Raw genomic sequence first — 18098 nt, 5'->3', positions numbered from 1 at the left:
CCTCAGGTTTGTTCTTTTTGCATAAGATTTACTTAGCTATTTGGGCTCTTTTTGGTTCCATATAAATTTTTAAATAGTTTTTTCTAATTCTGTGAAGAATGCCAATGTTATTTTAATGGGAATAGCATTGAATCTATACACTACTTTGGGAAGTATGGTCATTTTCATGATATTCATAATTCCCATCCATGAACATGGAATGTTTTTCCATCTGTTGGTATCCTCTCTTTCTCTGAGCAGTCAGTGATTTGTAGTTCTCCTTGAAGTGGTCCTTCACTTTCCTTGTTAGCTGTATTCCTAGGTATTTTGTTCATTTTGTTGCAATTATGAATGGGAATTCATTCATTATTTGGCTTTCTGCTTGCCTGTTGTTGGTGTATAGGAATGCTAGCGATTTTTGCACTTTGACTTATTTATTTATTTATTCATTTATTGAGATGGCATCTCACTGTGATGTACAGGCTGGAGTGTGGCAGCATAATCTTGGCTTACTGCAGCCTCCACCTCCTGGGTTCAAGCAATTCCCCTGCCTTAGCCTCCTGAGTAGCTGGGATTATAGGTGTGTACCACCACATCTGGCTAATTTTTGAATTTTTAGTAGAGACAACGTTTCACCATGTTGGACTGGCTAGTCTTCAACTCCTGAGCAAAGTTCATCTGCCTGCCTCAGCCTCCCAAAGTGGTGGAAGTACAGGCATGAGCCACCAGGCCCAGCCTACACTGATTTTATATTCCAAGATTTTGCTGAATTTGTTTATCAGCTTAAGAAGCTTTTGAGCTAAGATGATGGGTTTTCCTAGATATAGAATTATGTCTTCTACAAAGATAATTTGACTTCCTCGCTTCCTATTTGAACACACTTTATTTCTTCCTCTTGCCTGATTTCCCTAGCCAGTATGTTGTAATAAAGTATTGAATAGGAGTAGTGAGAGAGAGCATCCTTGTCTTGTGTCATTTTTCAAGGGGGATGCTTCCAGCTTTTGCCCATTCAGTATGATATTGGCTGTGGGTTTGTCATACATGGCTTTTATTATTTTCAGGTATGTTCCTTCAATACCTAGCTTATTAAGAGTTTTAAACATAAAGGGATGTTAAATTTTATCAAAGGCCTTTTCTGCATCAATTGAGGTAAACATGTGGTATTTTTCTTTAGTTCTGCTTATGTGATACATCACATTTATTGATTTGCATATGTTGAACCAACCTTACATCTTGGGGATGAAGCCAACTTGATTGTGGTGAGTAAGCTTTTGGATGTGCTGCTGGATCCAGTATGCCAGTATTTTATTGAGGATTTTTGCATCAATTTTTATGAATGATATCGGTGTGAAGTTTTCTTTTTTTGTTGTATTTCTGTCAGGTTTTTGTATCTGGATAATGCTGGCCTCATAGAATGAGTTAGGGAAAGTTCTTCCTGTTGAGTTTTTTGGAATAGTTTCAGTAAAAATAGTACCAGCTCCTCTTTGTACTTCTGGTAGAATTCAGTTGTGAGTCTGTTTCTGGGCTTTTCTTGTTTGTTAGGCTGTTAGTTACTGCTTCAATTTCAGGCCTCTTTGTACTTCTGGTAGAATTCAGTTGTGAGTCTGTTTCTGGGCTTTTCTTGTTTGTTAGGCTGTTAGTTACTGCTTCAATTTCAGAACACATTATTGGTCTATTCAGGGATTCAGTTTCTTCCTGGTCTAGTCTTGGAGGGTGTGTTCATCCAGAAAATTGTCCATTCCTTCTAGATTTCCTAGTTTATGTGCATAAATGTGTTTACAGTATTCTCTGATGTTGGTTTGTATCTCTATGAGATCAGTGATGATAGCCCCCTTATCATTTCTAACTGTATTTATTTGATTCTTCTTTTTTTTCTTTTTTATTAGCCTAGCTAATTTATCTATTAGACCTATAATTAGGTCTATCTAATTTATTCTAGCTTTTTGATGTGGGCATTTATTGCTATAAATTTCCCTCTTAACACTGTTTTAGCTGCATCTCAGAGACTCTGGTATGTTGTCTCTCTGTTCTCCTTTACTTCAAAGAACTTCTTGATTTTTGCCTTAATTTCATTATTTACCCAAGAATTCTTCAGAAAAACAATTCAATTTCCATGTAGTTGTGTGGGTTTGCATGGATTTCTTAATCTTGAGTTCTAATTTGATTGTGCTGTGGTCTTAAAGACTGTTATGATTTCAGTTCTTTTGCATTTGCTGAGGAATGTTTTACCTCCTACAATGTGATCAATTTCAGAGTAAGTGTGTTGTATAGTGATGAGAAGAATGTATATTCTGTTGTTTTAAGGTGAAGAGTTCTGTAGATATCTATCAGGTCCACTTGAGCCAGAGCTGAGTTCAGGTCCTGAATATATCTTTGTTAATTTTCTGCCTCAATGATCTGTCTAATACTGTCAGAAGAGTGTGAAAGTCTCCCACTATAATTTTACGGGAGTCTAATTCTCTTTGTAGGTCTCTAAGAACTTGTGTTACAAATCTGGGTGCTCTTGTATTGGGTGCATATATATTTAGGATAGTTAGCTCTTCTTGATGAATTGAACACTTTATCATTACGATATGCCTGTCTCTGTCTTTTTTTATCTTCACTGGTTTAAAGTCTGTTCTGTCAGATACTAGGATTGCTACCTCTGCTTTTTCTGTTTTCTATTTGCTTGGTAAATTTTTCTCCACCCCTTTATTTTTGAACCTATGTGTGTCTTTGCATGTGAGATTGATCACTTGAAGACAACATATCCATGGGGCTTGACTCTGTATCCAGCTTACCATTCTGTGTCTTTTGATTGGGGCATTTAGAAAATTTACATTTAAGGTTAGTACTGTTTTGTGTGAATTGGATCCTGTTATAATGATGTTAGCTAGTAATTTTGCAGACTTGTTTGTGTGGTTCCTTCATAGTGTCACTGAACTGTGTATGTCAGTGCATTTTGCAGTGTCTGTAACAGTTCTTTCTTTCCATATTTAGTGCTTCCTTCAGTAGCTCTTACAAGGCAGACCTGCTGATGACAAATTTCCTCAGCATTTGCTTGTCTGAGTAGAATCTCATTTCTCCTCCATTTGTGAAATTTCTTTTGGTCAGATATGAAATTCTGGGCTGGAAATTCTTTTCTTTAACAACGCTAAATATTGGTCCCAATCTCTTCTTGTTTGCAAGGTTTCTGCTGAGAGGTCTGCTATTAGTCTAGTTGGTTTCCCTTTGTAGGTAACCTAACCTTTCTCTCCGGCTGCCCTTAAAAATTTTTCTTTCACTTTGACGTTGAAGAATCTGAAGATTATGTGTCTTGGAGTTGATATTCTCATGAATTCTTACTGGGGTTCTCTGAATTTCCTGAATCTGAATGTTGGCCTGTCTTACTAGTTTGGAAAAGTGTTCCTGGATGATATCCTGAAGTATGTTTTCCAACGTGATTCCATTCTTCTCATCTGTTTAAAGTACTCCAATCAGTCATAGGTTCAGTCTCTTCACACAATCCCATAATTCTCAGAGGTTTTGTTCATTCCTCTTCATTATTTTTTCTCTATTCTTATCTGCCTGTCTTATCTCACAAAGATAATCATCCAGCTCTGAGATTCTTTCCTCCATTTGGTCTGTTCTGCTAGTGATACTTGTGATAGCATTGTGAAGTTCTTGTGTTGTGTTTTTCAGCTCCATCACGTTGGTTATGTTCCTCTTTAAACTAGTTATTCTGGCCATCAGTTCCTGTATTGTTTTATCATGATTCTTAGCTCCTTTTCTTTCTTTCTTTCTTTATTTTATTATACTTTAAGTTCTGGGGTACATGTGCAGATCGTGCAGGATTGTGACATAGGTATACATATGCCATGGTGGTTTGCTGCATCCATCACCCCATCATCTACACTTAGTATTTCTCCTAAGGTTATCCCTCCCCAATCCCCCCATCTCCTGCTATCTCTCTCCTGACCCCCCCACTCCCCAACAGGCCCCAGTGTGTGATGTTCTTTTTATAAAATATCTTTAATTTCTTTCTGACTAGAAAAGCACGTGGTTTAACTTATAAAACATAAAATACAGAAAATAAATTAATTAATTAAAATTATACAAGATTTTAATTGTGTATCATCTTACAGAAGACATTCTTGTTTTGTTATATATGGGATTAACATATATACTTTTAAAAAACAAAATTTCGATTCTATTGTATATCAGATGTATCCAGTTCTTTCATTTAACATTTAGGAAACATTTTCATGTCTTATGATTACATATTCTTTAAGACTTCATGAGTTGAATGAGTTGAATAGCATTGCTTTAATATAGAGCAAAGTCTGAATGGGCTTCTAATGTCTCCAATGGGCTTCTCTTAGCTCCTTTTCATTAGGCTAAAGCATGCTCCTTTAGCTCAGTTAAGTTTAATATTATCCACCTTCTGAAGTCTATTTCTGTCAATTCATCCATCTCAGCCTCAACCCAGTACTCTGCCCTTGTTGGAGAGGTGTTGCAGTCATTTGGAGGAGAAGAGGTACTCTGGTTTTTTGAGTTCTCAGCCTTTTTGTGTTGATTCTCTATCATCTTTGTGGGCTTATCCACCTTTGATCTTTGAGGTTGTTGGCCTTTGAGTGAGGTTTTTGTGGGGGGTTTTGTTTGATGTTGTTGTTGTTTTCTGTTTGTTTGCTTTTTTTTTTAACAGTCAGTCCTCTCTACCATAGGGCTGCCAAAGTTTGCTGGTGATCTGCTCCAGACCCCAGTGTCCTTGGCCTCTCCTGCAACTGCAGGAGGCAGCTGAGGTCCCCTATTGGAAGATCTCACCCAGTCAGGAGGGACAGGATCAGGAACCCACCCAATGAAGCAGTCTGGTTACTTCTTCATAGAATAGAAATGTTGTGCTGGTCAGGGGGAGAGATCTTTCCTCATTTGGACCACCTGAATTCTGCACAGCCCAGGAGGGTGGAATGGCTGAGTTTGGGGAACCTCAGAGATTGCAGCCACACCTCACCCAAGGAGCTCCCTCCAAGGGTGAGATCAGATCTCTGTCCACCGAACTGAAGACCCCTGCCCCAGTGAGTTGGAGTGAGTTCCCAGTTAAAGAATTAACCTGGGAGACTCTCCAAGATGACCGAATAGACACAACTCTGGCACACAACACCCAGTGAGAGAGACTCGGAAATCCAGAGATCTCCTAGCTCCAACCAAGGTACCAGGTGTATTTCAACAGGTCTGGTTCGACGGTAAGCAAATCCCACGCAGGGCAGACCAAGGCAGGGAGGGGTGCTGCTTCACCTAGAAAGTGCATCTGACTGGTGAGTTGGAGGCTCCCCCTCTGGCACTCCAGTCCAGACACAGCACTTCCCCCAAAGCGTCAGCAATACACAGAACAGGGGATCTTTGCCAGTCAAGCGCTGGGAATTACAAACAAGGAGTTGAATAATAATCCAGGACAGTGTCCCGGATCGGTGCACAGACCTAAACAGATGTACAAGCCCAAAAGGCAGCCAGGAGAGCCTGTGGACTGAGCTATCATCCCCTCCTGCACCAGAAGAGAGACAGAGCTGTAAGCGGGAGCAGCTGGGTGGGCCACTACCCCATGACCAGAGAGAGAGGAAGCTGAAAGGGGAGAGGGCCAGGTGCAGCTGGGTGGGTCCTTACCCTCCCCCATAAACCCTAGAGGGCTGAAGCTCCAACTCTAGCCAGTTGCCAGTGCCACAGTCTGAACTGAACCCTGAATGATCCAGTTCAGTGGAGGAAGGACACAAGCCACCATTAGAGTGGTGGGACTGGGCTACATGTTTTAACAAAAAACACAGGAAGCCTACGTAGCAACAGGACTGCATTCTTGACCACCCAGCAGCGCCACCAGGTCAGTGGAAGAGGTGGGCCTAAACCTCCAGTGTAAACAAAAAAGACACAGGAAGTTTCCCTAGTAATCTGAAGGAATCCCTAGAAACCCAGTAGCACCTCAACAGGCAGACAAGCGACCTCATCAAGCAGCTACCTGAGACCACAGCCAGGTAAATGCACAAAGATAGGAAAAAAACAGCACAAAAAAGATAAAACCATAAAAGACCAGAACACCTTTTCTCTTTCAAGGGACCACAACTCCTCAACAACAAGAGAACACAACATGACTGAGAAGGAATGCAACAAATTGACAGAAACAGGCTTCAGAAGGTGGACAACATCAAACTTTTCTGAGCTAAAGGAATATGTTCTAACTAGATGCAAAGAAACCAAAAACCTTGAAAAAAGGTTAGACGAAATCCTAACTAAAATATCCAGGTCAGAGAAAAAGATAAACAACTTGATGGAGTTTAAAAACACAGCATGAGAACTATGTAAAGCAAACACAAGTTTTAATGGCCAAATCGATCAAGCAGAAGAAAGGATACCAGAGATTGAAGATCAACTCAATGAAATAAAAAGAGAAGGCAAGACAAGAGAAAAAACAGTGAAAAGAAATGAACAAAGCCTCCGAGAAATATATCTACGCTTGATCGGTGTACCTGAATATGATGGGGAGAATGAATCCAAGCTGGAAAACCTGCTCCAGGATATTATCCAAGAGAACTTCCCAAGCCTAGCAAGGCAGTCCAAATTTCAAATTCAAGAAATACAGAGAACTCCACAAACATATTCCTCAAGAAGAACAACCCCAAGGCACATAATCATCAGATTCACCAGGGTTGAAATGAAGGAAAAAATGCTAAGGGCAGCCAGAGTGAAAGGTCAGGTCACCCACAGAGGGAAAGCAATCATACTCACAGCAGATCTCTCAGCAGAAACCCTACAAGACAGAAGAGAATGGGGGCCAATATTCAACATCCTTAAAGAAAAGAATTTTCAAAACAGAATCTCATATCCAGCCAAACTAAGCTTCATAAGTGAAGGAAAAATAAAATCCTTTACAGATAAGCAATTACTGAGAGATTTCATCACCATCAGACCTGCCCTACAAGAGCTCCTGAATGAAACACTAAGCAAGGAAAGGAACAAGTACCAGACACTGCAAAAGCAAACCAGTTAGCAAAGACGAAAAATGCAATGCAGAAAATGAGTCAACTAACGGGAAAGAAAAACAGCCAGTAACAAAATGGCAGGATCAAATTCACACATAACAATATTAACATTGAATGTAAATGGCCTAAACACCCCAAGCAAAAGACACAGACTGGCAAACTGGATAAAAAGCCAAGACTCATCAATGTGCTGTATTCAGGAAACCCATATCACATACAAAGACACACATAAACTCAAAATAAAGGGATGGAAGAAGATTTACGAAGAAATGGAGAACAAAAAAAAGCAGGGGTTGCAATCCTAATCTCTGATAAAATGGACTTGAACAAAGTTCAAAAGAGACAAAGAAGGACACTACATAATGGTAAAAGGATCAATCCAACAAGAAGAGCTAACTACCCTATATATATATTTACCCAACAAAGGAACACCCAGATTAAAAAAAGCAAGTTATGACCTAAGACAAGATTTAGCCTCCCACACAATAATAATGGGAGACTTCAACACTACACTGTCAATATTAGACAGATCAACGAGACAGAAAATTAACAAGGACATCTAGGATTTGAATGCTGAGCTAGACCAAGTGGACCAAATAGACATACATAGAATGCTCCAACCAAAATCCACAGCATATACATTTTTCTCAGCACGACATTGCACTTACTCTAAAATTGGCCATATCATTGGAAGCAAATCATTCCTCAGCAAATGAGAAACAATGGAAATCATAACAGTCTATCAGACCACAGTGCAATCAGACTAAAACTCGGGATTAAGAAACACACTCAAACCCGCACAACCACTTGGAAACTGAACAACTTGCTTCTGAGTGTCATTTTTGTTTTCAGAAACAATGAAATGAACGCAGAAATAAAGATGTTCTTCAAAACCAATCAGAATGAAGACACAACTTAGCAGAATCTCTGGGACACCTATAAAGCAGTGTGGAGAGGGAAATTTATAGCAATAAATGCCCGCATGAGAAACAAGGAAAAATCTAAAATTGACACCCTACCATCAAAATTGAAAGAGTTAGAAGAGGAAGATCAAAACAACTCAAAAGCTAGCAGAAGACAAGAAATAACTAAGATCAGAGCAGAACTGAAGGAGATAGAGACAGAAAAACCCTTCAAAAATATCAATAAATCCAGGAGGTGGTTTTTTGAAAAGATCAACAAAATAGACCACTAGCGAGATTAATAAAAAAGAAAAGGGAGAAGAATCAAAAAGATACAATAAAAAATGATAAAGGGGATATCACCACTGATACCAAAGAAATACAAACAACCGTCAGAGATTACTACAAATAGCTCGATGCACATAAACCAGTAAACCAGGAAGAAATGGATAAATGCCTAGACACTTGTACTCTACCAAGACTAAACCAGAAGGAAGTTGAAACCCTGAATACACCAATAACAAGGGCTGAAGTAGAGGCAGCAATCAATAGCCTACCAACCAAAAAAAGTTCAGGTCCATACAGGTTCAATGCCAAATTCTATCAGACATACAAAGAGGAACTGGTTCCATTCCTTCTGAAACTGTATCAAACAATACAAAAGGAGGGAATCCTCCCTAACTCATTTTATGAGACCAACATCATCCTGATACCAAACTAGGCAGAGACTCAACTAAAAAACAAAACTTCAGGCCAAAATCCATGATGAATATTGACACAAAAATCTTCAATAAAACACTAGCAAACAGATTCCAACAGCACATCAGAAGCTTATCCATCACGTTCAAGTAGGCTTCATCACAGGCATGCAAGGCTGGTTCAACATATGCAAGTCTATAAACACAATTCACCAAATAAACAGAACCAAAGACAAAACCACATGATTATCTCAATAGATGCAGAGAAGGCCTTTGACAAAATTCAACAGCCCTTGATGCTAAAAACTCTCAATAAACTAGGTATCAACGGAACATATCATGAAATGATAAAAGCTATATATGACAAACCTACAGCCAATATCATACTGAATGGGCAAAAGCTGGAAGAATTCCCTTTGAAATCAGGCACTAGACAAGGATGCCCTCTCTCACCACTCCTATTCAATATAGTATTGGAAGTTCTAGACAGAGCAATCAGGCAAGAAAAAGAAATAAAATATATTCAAATAGGAAAGGAGGAAGTCAAACTGTCTCTATTTGCAGATGACATGATTGTATATCTAGAGGACCCCATTGTCTCAGCCCAAAATCTTCTAAAACTGATAAGCAACTTCAGCAAAGTCTCAGGATACAAAATCAATGTGCAGAAATCACAAGCATTCCTATATAATAATAACAGACAAACAGAGAGCCAAATCAAGAGTGAACTGCTATTCACAATTGCTACAAAGATGATAAAATACCTAGGAATACAACTAAGAAAAGATGTAAAGGACCTCTTCAAGGAGAACTACAAACCACTGCTCAACAAAATAAGACAGAACAGAAACAGATGGAAAAACATCTATGCTCATGGTTAGGAAGAATTAATATCTTGAAAATGGCCACAGAGCCCAAAGTAATCTATAGATTCAACACTATCCCCATCAGGCTACCAACGACCTTCTTCACAGAACTGGAAAAAAAGTACTTTAAATTTCATATGGAATCACAAGAGAGCCCGCATAGCCAAGGCAATCCTAAGCAAAAAGAACAAAGCTGGCGGCATCACACTGCAGGACTTCAAACTATACTACAAGGCTACAGTAATCAAAACAGCATGGTACTGGCACCAAAACAGAGACACAGACCAATGGAACAGAACAGAGGCCCCAGAAGCAACACCACACATCTACAACCATCTGATCTTTGACAAACCTGACAAAAGCAAGCAATGGGGAAAAGACTCCATGTTTAATAAATGGTGTTGGGAAAACTGGCTAGCAATGTGCAGAAAGCAGAAACTGAACGCTTATCTGTCACCTTACACTAAAATTAACTCTATATGGATTAAAGATTTAAACATAAAACCTACCACCATAAAAACACTAGAAGAAAACGTAGACAAAACCATCCAGGACACAGGCATAGGCAAGGACTTCATGACTAAAACACCAAAAGCAATGGCAATAAAAGCCAAGATAGACAAATGGGATCTAATTAAAATTCAGACCTTCTGTACAGCAAAAGAAACAATCATTAGAGTGAACCAGCAACCAACAGAATGGGAAAAAAATTTTGCAATATACCCATCTGACAAAGGGCTAATATCCAGAATCTACAAAGAACTAAAATAGATATACAAGAAAAAAAAACAACCCCATTGAAAAGTGGGTGAAGGATATCAACAGACACTTTTCAAAAGAAGACATATATGAGGCCAACAAGCATATGAAAAAATGCTCATCATCACCTCTCATTAGAGATATGCAAATCAAAACCACACTGAGATACCATCTCATGCCAGTTAGAATGGTGATCATTAAAAAATATGGAGACAACAGATGCTGGAGAGGATGTGGAGAAATAGGAACACTCTTACACAGTTGGTGGGAGTGTAAATTAGTTCAACTATTGTGGAAGACAGTGTGGCGATTTCTCAAGGATCTAGAAATAGAAATTCCATTTGACCCAGCAATCCCATTACTGGGTATATACCCAAAGAACTATAAATCATTCTACTGTAAAAACACATGCACATGTATGTTCATTGCAGCCCTCTGTACAATATCAAAGACCTGGAACCAACTCAAATGCCCATCAATGATAGACTGGAGAAAGAAAATGTGGTACATATACACCATGGAATACTATGCAGCCATAAAAAACGATGAGTTTGTGTCCTTTGTAGGGACTAGAAAGCATGGGGTGGGGAGGGGAGGGAGGGATAACATGGGGAGAAATGCCAGATATAGTATGCACCTAAAGTAAAATTTTAAAAAAAATGTATTGGGGTCAAGGCACACAGGGATGGAAAAGCTTAGTCATCATGAGATTTGGAAGAATTTCATTTCTTCTAAAAGTAAAATTTTTTAGATTTAAATAGAAGAAAAGAAAACAGAATACCTTGAGTGAGAGAGAGAAGGAGGATGAGTTGTGGGAGAGGGTGGATGCCCTTAAAATGCCAATAAGAAACTGTTGTGTGAGGGTCTATTTCACCACCTATTGCTGGGAACTGTAATAAAATCTCCCTCCTCACCCCCCTCAAAGAAAAAAAAAAGGATCAACCTGGCCGTGATCTGGCAAGACAGCTGCACTGCACAGTAGGGGGCCCCTCCTAATCTGGACCATCTAAACTCTCCACAGCCAGCAGGCTGAAATGACTGAGTCCTCAGTAGCACAGAGATGGCAGCTGTCCCTTCCCTCCCTGCCAACCTCCTTCCAATGGAGAGGTCACATCTCTGTCCCCCAACCAAAGGCCCACTTAGTGAGGAGGGGTGATTTGAGGCTTTAGTTAAATAAACAATCTGGCCATGATCTAGCAAGGCCACTCCATCGTGCTGTGTGGGGACCCTCCTCGTTTGGGCTGTCTGCACTCTCTACAGTCAGTAGGCATGGATGGCTGAGAATACAGAAGGGTAGATAGGGAGGCTGCCTCTCCTCCTGAAAGCTGCCTGCCAGGGAGATATCACAGCTCTGTCTGCAGAACTGAGGACCTGCCCAGTGAGGAGAAACATGTCAGGGCCCCAGTTAAAGAAGCAGTCTGGCCCCATTCTGGCAAGACACTGTGCTGCACTGTGGGGGCCCCTCTTTGTCTAGACTATCTGCACTCTCCACAGCCAGCAAGCTGGAATGGCTGTTTCCCTTGAACTGCAGAGATGGCAGTCACCCCTCCCCTGGGAAACCAGGTCCTCTCTCTGGCAAACTTCAGCCCTCTGCCACTGCCTGGCTGGGATTTCATGCCAGTGGGTATTAGCCTGTGAGGTGCCATGGAATTGGCACCTGCAGAATGAGGCTGCTTTGCTCCCTGTATTCAGTTCCCTTCCTACAGACATGTATGGATTAATTTTTCACCTTGGTGGGCCAAGACTCCTCACAGCTCTGTATATTGAACCCAAGGCCCAGGTAGTGTGGGCTCATGAGGGGATCTCCTGTTCCAGAAGTTACAATGATCAGTGGAAAAAGCATGGTTTCCCAGAAGGTGGCACAGTTACTCACTGCCTCCCCTGGCTGGGGCTGGGGATTCCTTTGGCTCCACGTGGCTCCCAGTGGGCCATTGCCCCTCTCCCTTCTGCTTGTCTATTCAGTCCCAAGGTAAGAAACTGGATATTTCAATTGAAGGTGTTGAATTCACTTGCTCCTTTTCATTTTTCTCCATGAGTACTGTAGATGGCAGCTGCTTCTAATCCTCCATCTTGCCTTTCCAAGTGAACAATAATTTGTCATGTATTTAAAAATCACTACGGGGTGGGAAGATCCAAGATGGCTGATTAGGAGCAGCTCAGGATTGCAGCTCCCAATGAAAGTGCAGAGGGTGACTGGATGCCGCATTTCCAGATGGATTTTTATTGTGCACAGACCAGGAGATTCCCAGGTGGAGGAGCCCCACGGGTCACCAGCAAGGCTATTGTGGCTGGCACAGCTGTTTTGCCAGTGCCTCAGCGTGGCGGTTCTCCATACAAAATACACCGATATGCGTGCACTTATAGCTGGCAATTGGAGCTCCAGGAAGGCAGAGTTGCCCATACATCTGATTAAAAAGGGGACTGAAACAGGGAGCAAGGCCAGGAGATTCCCAGGCAAAAAAGCGCCGTGAATCTCAGCACCACTGTTTCAGCTGGCACAGTGGGTTGCCGCATGGGAAATCACACAGATCCTGGTGTCATTTCAACAGGCGACTGGAACACCTGGGAGAGAGTCGACCATTCAACTGAAAAAACAAAGGCTCTGAGGCAGGGAGCCAGGTGATCAAGTTCGGCTGGTCCCACCCCCACCAAAAAAAACAGCAATTGGAAACACTCTGGGTTGAGAGTTTCACAGCAAGAACAGCTGAATCCAGGATGGTCCAGCTCTGTGGGGAGGGCCGTCCGCCATTACTGAGGCACTCCACAACTACGGAGGTAGTCCGCCATTTCTGAGGCAGCCTGCCATTGCCGAGGCAACCGGCCATTACAGAGAGAGTCTGTCATTACAGAAGTGGGTCACGACTGCCGAGGCAGTTCTAACTACACCCATATAAACAGGACTGCAGGGAAGTTCACACAGCAGCTGGGCGGAGCCCACAGCAGTTCAGCAAAGCCTCTACAGGCAGACAGTGACTAGGCTGCCTCCTTGCTGGGCAGTTTAGCCCTGAAAAAAAGACAGCAGCACAAGGGAAACTCATAAATAAAGCCCTAACTCCCCTGGACAGAGCACCTGGGGAAAAAAAGGGGTCTATGAGTTCTGCTGCAGCAGACTTAAATGTACCTGCCCAGAAGCTCTAAATGAACAACGGAGCTCACAGCTCAGCACTTGAGCTCCTATAAAGGACAGACTGTCTCCTCAAGCAGCTACCTGACCCACGTATATCCAAAGAATCACCTCATAAAAAAGAGATCAGACTGATATTTGGCAGGTATCCCTCTGGGACAAAGATAGCAGAAGAAGAAACTGGTAGCAACCCTTACTGTTCTGCAGCTGCTCCAGGTGATCCCCAGGCAAGCAGGGCCTGGAGTGGACCTCAGCAGTCCTACAGCAGAGCGGTCTGACTGGTAGAAGGAAAACTAAGAAACAGAAATAACTTCACCATCAACAAACTGGACGTCCACTCAGAGACTCAATCTGAAGGTCAGCAATTACAAAGACGACATGTAGATAAATCCAAAAGATGGAAAGAAACCAGCACAAAAAGGATGAAAACAAACGAAACGAGAACACCTCTCCTACAAGAGATCACAACTCCTCACCAGCAAGGGAACAAGGCTGGATGGAGAATGAGTGGGATGGAATGACAGAATAAGGCTTCAAAAGGTGGGTAAAAAGAAACTTCTGTGAGCTAAAAGAACATGTTCTAACCCAATGCAAAGAAACTAAGAACCTTGAAAAAAGGTTTGACAAAGTGCTAATGAGAATGGAAAACTTAGAGAGGAATAAAAGTGAATTGATGGAGTTGAAAAACAACACGAGACCTTCACGAAGCATACACAAGTTTCAACAGCTGAATTGACCAAGCAGAAGAAAGGATATCATAGGTCGAAGATCAACTCAATGAAATAAAACGAGAAGGTAAGATTAGAGAAAAAAGAGTAAAAAGGAATGAACAAAGTCTCCAAGAAATATGGGACTACATGAAAAGACGTAATCTACATTTGATAGGCGTACCTGAATGTGAAGAAGAGAATGAATCCAAGCTGGAAAATACTCTTCAGGCCAATATTCAAGTCCAGGAAATACAGAGAACACCAAAAAGATATTCCTCAAGAAGAGCAACCCCAAGGCACAAAATCATCAGATTCACCAGGGTTGAAATGAAGGAGAAAATGCAAAAGGCAGCCAGAGAGAAAGGTCGGGTTACCCACAAAGGGAAGCCCATCAGACTCACAGCAGATCTCTCAGCAGAAACCCTACAAGCTGGAAGAGAGTGGGGGCCGATATTCAACATCCTTAAAGAAAAGAACTTTCAACCCAGAATTTTATATCCAGCCAAACTAAGCTTCATAAGTGAAGGAAAAATGAAATCCTTTGTGAACAAGCAAGTACTCACAGATTTCATCACCACCAGGACTGCTTTACAAGAGCTCCTGAAAGAGGCAATACACATAGAAAGGAACAACCAGTACCAGCCACTCCAAAACCATACCAAATGGTAAAGAGCATCAACACAATGAAAAATCTGCATCAACTAATGGGCAAAACAGCCAGCTAGTATCAAAATGGCAGAATCAAATTCACACATAACAATATTAACCCTAAATGTAAACGGACTAAATGCCCCAGTCAAAAGACACAGACTGGCAAATTGGATAAATAGCCAAAACCCATCAGTGTGCTGCATCCAGAAAACAAATCTCACATGCAAGGATACACAAAGGCTCAAAATAAAGGGATGGAGGAAGATTTACCAAGCAAATGGAGAGCAAAAAAAAAGGAGGAGTTGCAATTCTCATCTCTGATAAAACAGACTTAAAGCAACAAAGATCAAAAGAGACAAAGCAGGATATTATATAATGGTAAAAGAATCAATGCAACAAGAAGAGCTAACTATCCTAAATATATCCGCAGCCAATACAGGAGCACCCAGATACATAAGGCAAGTCCTTAAGGACTTACAAACAGACTTAGACTCCCACACAAATAGTGGGAGACATTAACACACCATTGTCAATATTAGACAGATCAACGAGACAAAAAATTAACAGGGATATCCAGGACTTGAACTCAGACCTGGAACAAGCAAACCTAATAGACATTGACAGAACTCTCCACCCCAAATCCACAGAATATACATTCTTCTCACCACCACATTGCACCTACTCTAAAGTTGACCACATAACTGGAAGTACATCACTCCTCAGCAAATGCAAAAGAATGGAAATCATAACAAAGAGTCTCTCAGACCACAGTGCCATCAAGTAAGAACTCAGAATTGAGAAACTAACTCAGAACAGCACAGCTTCATGGAAACTGAACAACTGGCTCTTGAATGTTGACTGGATAAACAATGAAATGAAGGTAGAAATAAAGATGTTCTTCAAAACCAACGAGAAGCAAGACACCACATACCAGAATCTCTGGGACACATTTAAAGCAGTCTCTAGAGGAAAATATAGAGCAATAAGTGCCCACATGAGAAGCAAGAAGAGATATAAAATTGACACACTATCATCAAAATTGAAAGAGCTAGAGGAGCAAGACCAAAAAAACTCAAAATCTAGCAGAAGACAAGAAATAACTAATCAGATAAGAACTGAAGGAGATAGAGACACAAAAAAACCCTTCAAAAAATCAATACTTCCAGTAGCTGGTTTTTTGAAAAGATCAACAAAATAGACAGGCCACTAGCCAGATTAATAAAAAAGAAAAGAGACAATAATCAAATAGATGCAATAAAAAGTGATAAAGGGGATATCACCACAGATTCCATAGAAATTCAAACCATGATCAGAGATTATAACAAACAACTCTATGCATATAAACTAGGAAACATGGAAGAAATGGATAAATTCCTGGACAATTGCATCCTCACAAGCCTAAATCAGGAAGAAGTCAAAACCCTGAATAGACCAATAACAAGGCCTGAAGTCGAGGCAGCAATTAACAGCCTACCACCCAAACAAAGCCCAGGTCCAGATGGGTTCACAGCCGAATTCTACCAGACATACAAAGAGGAGCTGGTACCATTCATTCTGAAACTATTCCAAATAATCCAAAAAGAGGGAATCCTTCCCAAATCATTTTATGAAACCAGCATCATCCTGATACCAAAATCCGGCAGAGACTCAACAAGAAAAGAAAACTTCAGGCCAATATCCATGATGAACATAGATGCAAAAATCTTCAATAAAATACTGGCAAGCCGATTGCAACAGCACATCAAAAAGCTTATCCACCATGATCAAGTAGGATTCATCCCGGGGATGCAAGACTGGTTCCACATACGCAAGTCTATAAACGTAATTCACCAAATAAACAGAACCAAAGACAAAAACCACATGATTATCTCAATTGATGCAGAGAAGGCCTTTGACAAATTCAACAGCCCTTTATGCTAAAAACCCTCAATAAATTAGGTATTGATGGAACGTGTCTCAAAATAACGAAACCTATTTACGACAAACCAACAGCCAATATCATACTGAATGGGCAAAAACTGGAAGCATTCCCTTTGAAATCTGGCACTAGACAAGGATGCCCTCTCTCACCACTCCTATTCAATATAGTACTGGAAGTTCTAGCCAGAGCAATCAGACAAGAAAAAGAAATAAAGGGTATTCAATTAGGAAAGGAGGAAGTCAAATTGTCTCCATTTGCAGATGACATGATTGTATATCTAGAAGACCCTATAACCTCAGCCCAAATCTCCTGAAACTGATAAGCAATTTCAGCAAAGTCTCAGGATACAAAATCAATGTGCAAAAATCACAAGCATTCCTATACACCAATAACAGAATTAAAGAGAGCCAAATCAGGAACGAACTGCCATTCACAATTGCTAAAAAGAGAATAAAATACCTAGGAATATAACTAACAAGGAATGTAAAGGACCTCTTCAAGGAGAACTACAAACCACTGCTCAAAGAAATAAGAGAGGATACAAACAGATGGAGAAACATTCCATGTTCATGGTTAGGAAGAATCAATATCGTGAAAATGGCCATACTGCCCAAAGTAATTTACAGATTCAATGCTATCCCCATCAAGCTACCAATGACCTTCCTCACAGAACTGGAAAAAACCACCTTCAACTTCATATGAAACCAAAAGAGAGCCCGCATAGCCAAGTCAATTCTAAGCAAAAAGAACAAAGCGGGAGGCATCACACTACCGGACATCAAACTCTACTACAAGGCTACAGTAATCAAAACAGCATGGTACTGGTACCAAAACAGAGATATAGACCAATGGAACAGAACAGAGGCGTCGGAGGCGACACAACATATCTACAACCACCTGATCTTTGACAAACCCGAAAAAAACAAGCAATGGGGAAAGGATTCCCTGTTCAATAAGTGGTGTTGGGAAAACTGGCTAGCCATATGCAGAAAGCAGAAACTGGACCCCTTCCTGACACCTTACACTAAAATTGACTCCAGATGGATTAAAGACTTAAACATAAGATGTAACACCATGAAAACACTAGAAGGAAACCTAGGCAAAACCATTCAGGACATAGGCGTAGGCAAGGACTTTATGACCAAAACACCAAAAGCATTGGCAACAAAAGCCAAAATAGACAAATGGGACCTAATCAAACTCCACAGCTTCTGCATGGCAAAAGAAACAGTCAATAGAGTGAATCGGCAACCAACAGAATGGGAAAAAATTTTTGCAGCCTACCCGTCTGACAAAGGGCTGATATCCAGAATTTACAATGAACTAAAAAAGATTTACAAGAAAAAAACAAGCAAGCCCATTCGAAAATGGGCGAAGGATATGAACAGATACTTTACAAAAGAAGACATACATGAGGCCAACAAACATATGAAAAAATGCTCATCATCACTGGTCATTAGAGAAATGCAAATCAAAACTACATTGAGATACCATCTCACGCC

Source organism: Aotus nancymaae, unplaced genomic scaffold, assembly GCF_030222135.1.
Source record: "Aotus nancymaae isolate 86718 unplaced genomic scaffold, 86718_ANA_hifiasm-v0.15.2.pri h1tg000004l, whole genome shotgun sequence".
In the NCBI taxonomy this organism is placed as follows: Eukaryota; Metazoa; Chordata; class Mammalia; order Primates; family Aotidae; genus Aotus; species Aotus nancymaae.
This window is presented reverse-complemented; position numbering follows the sequence as displayed.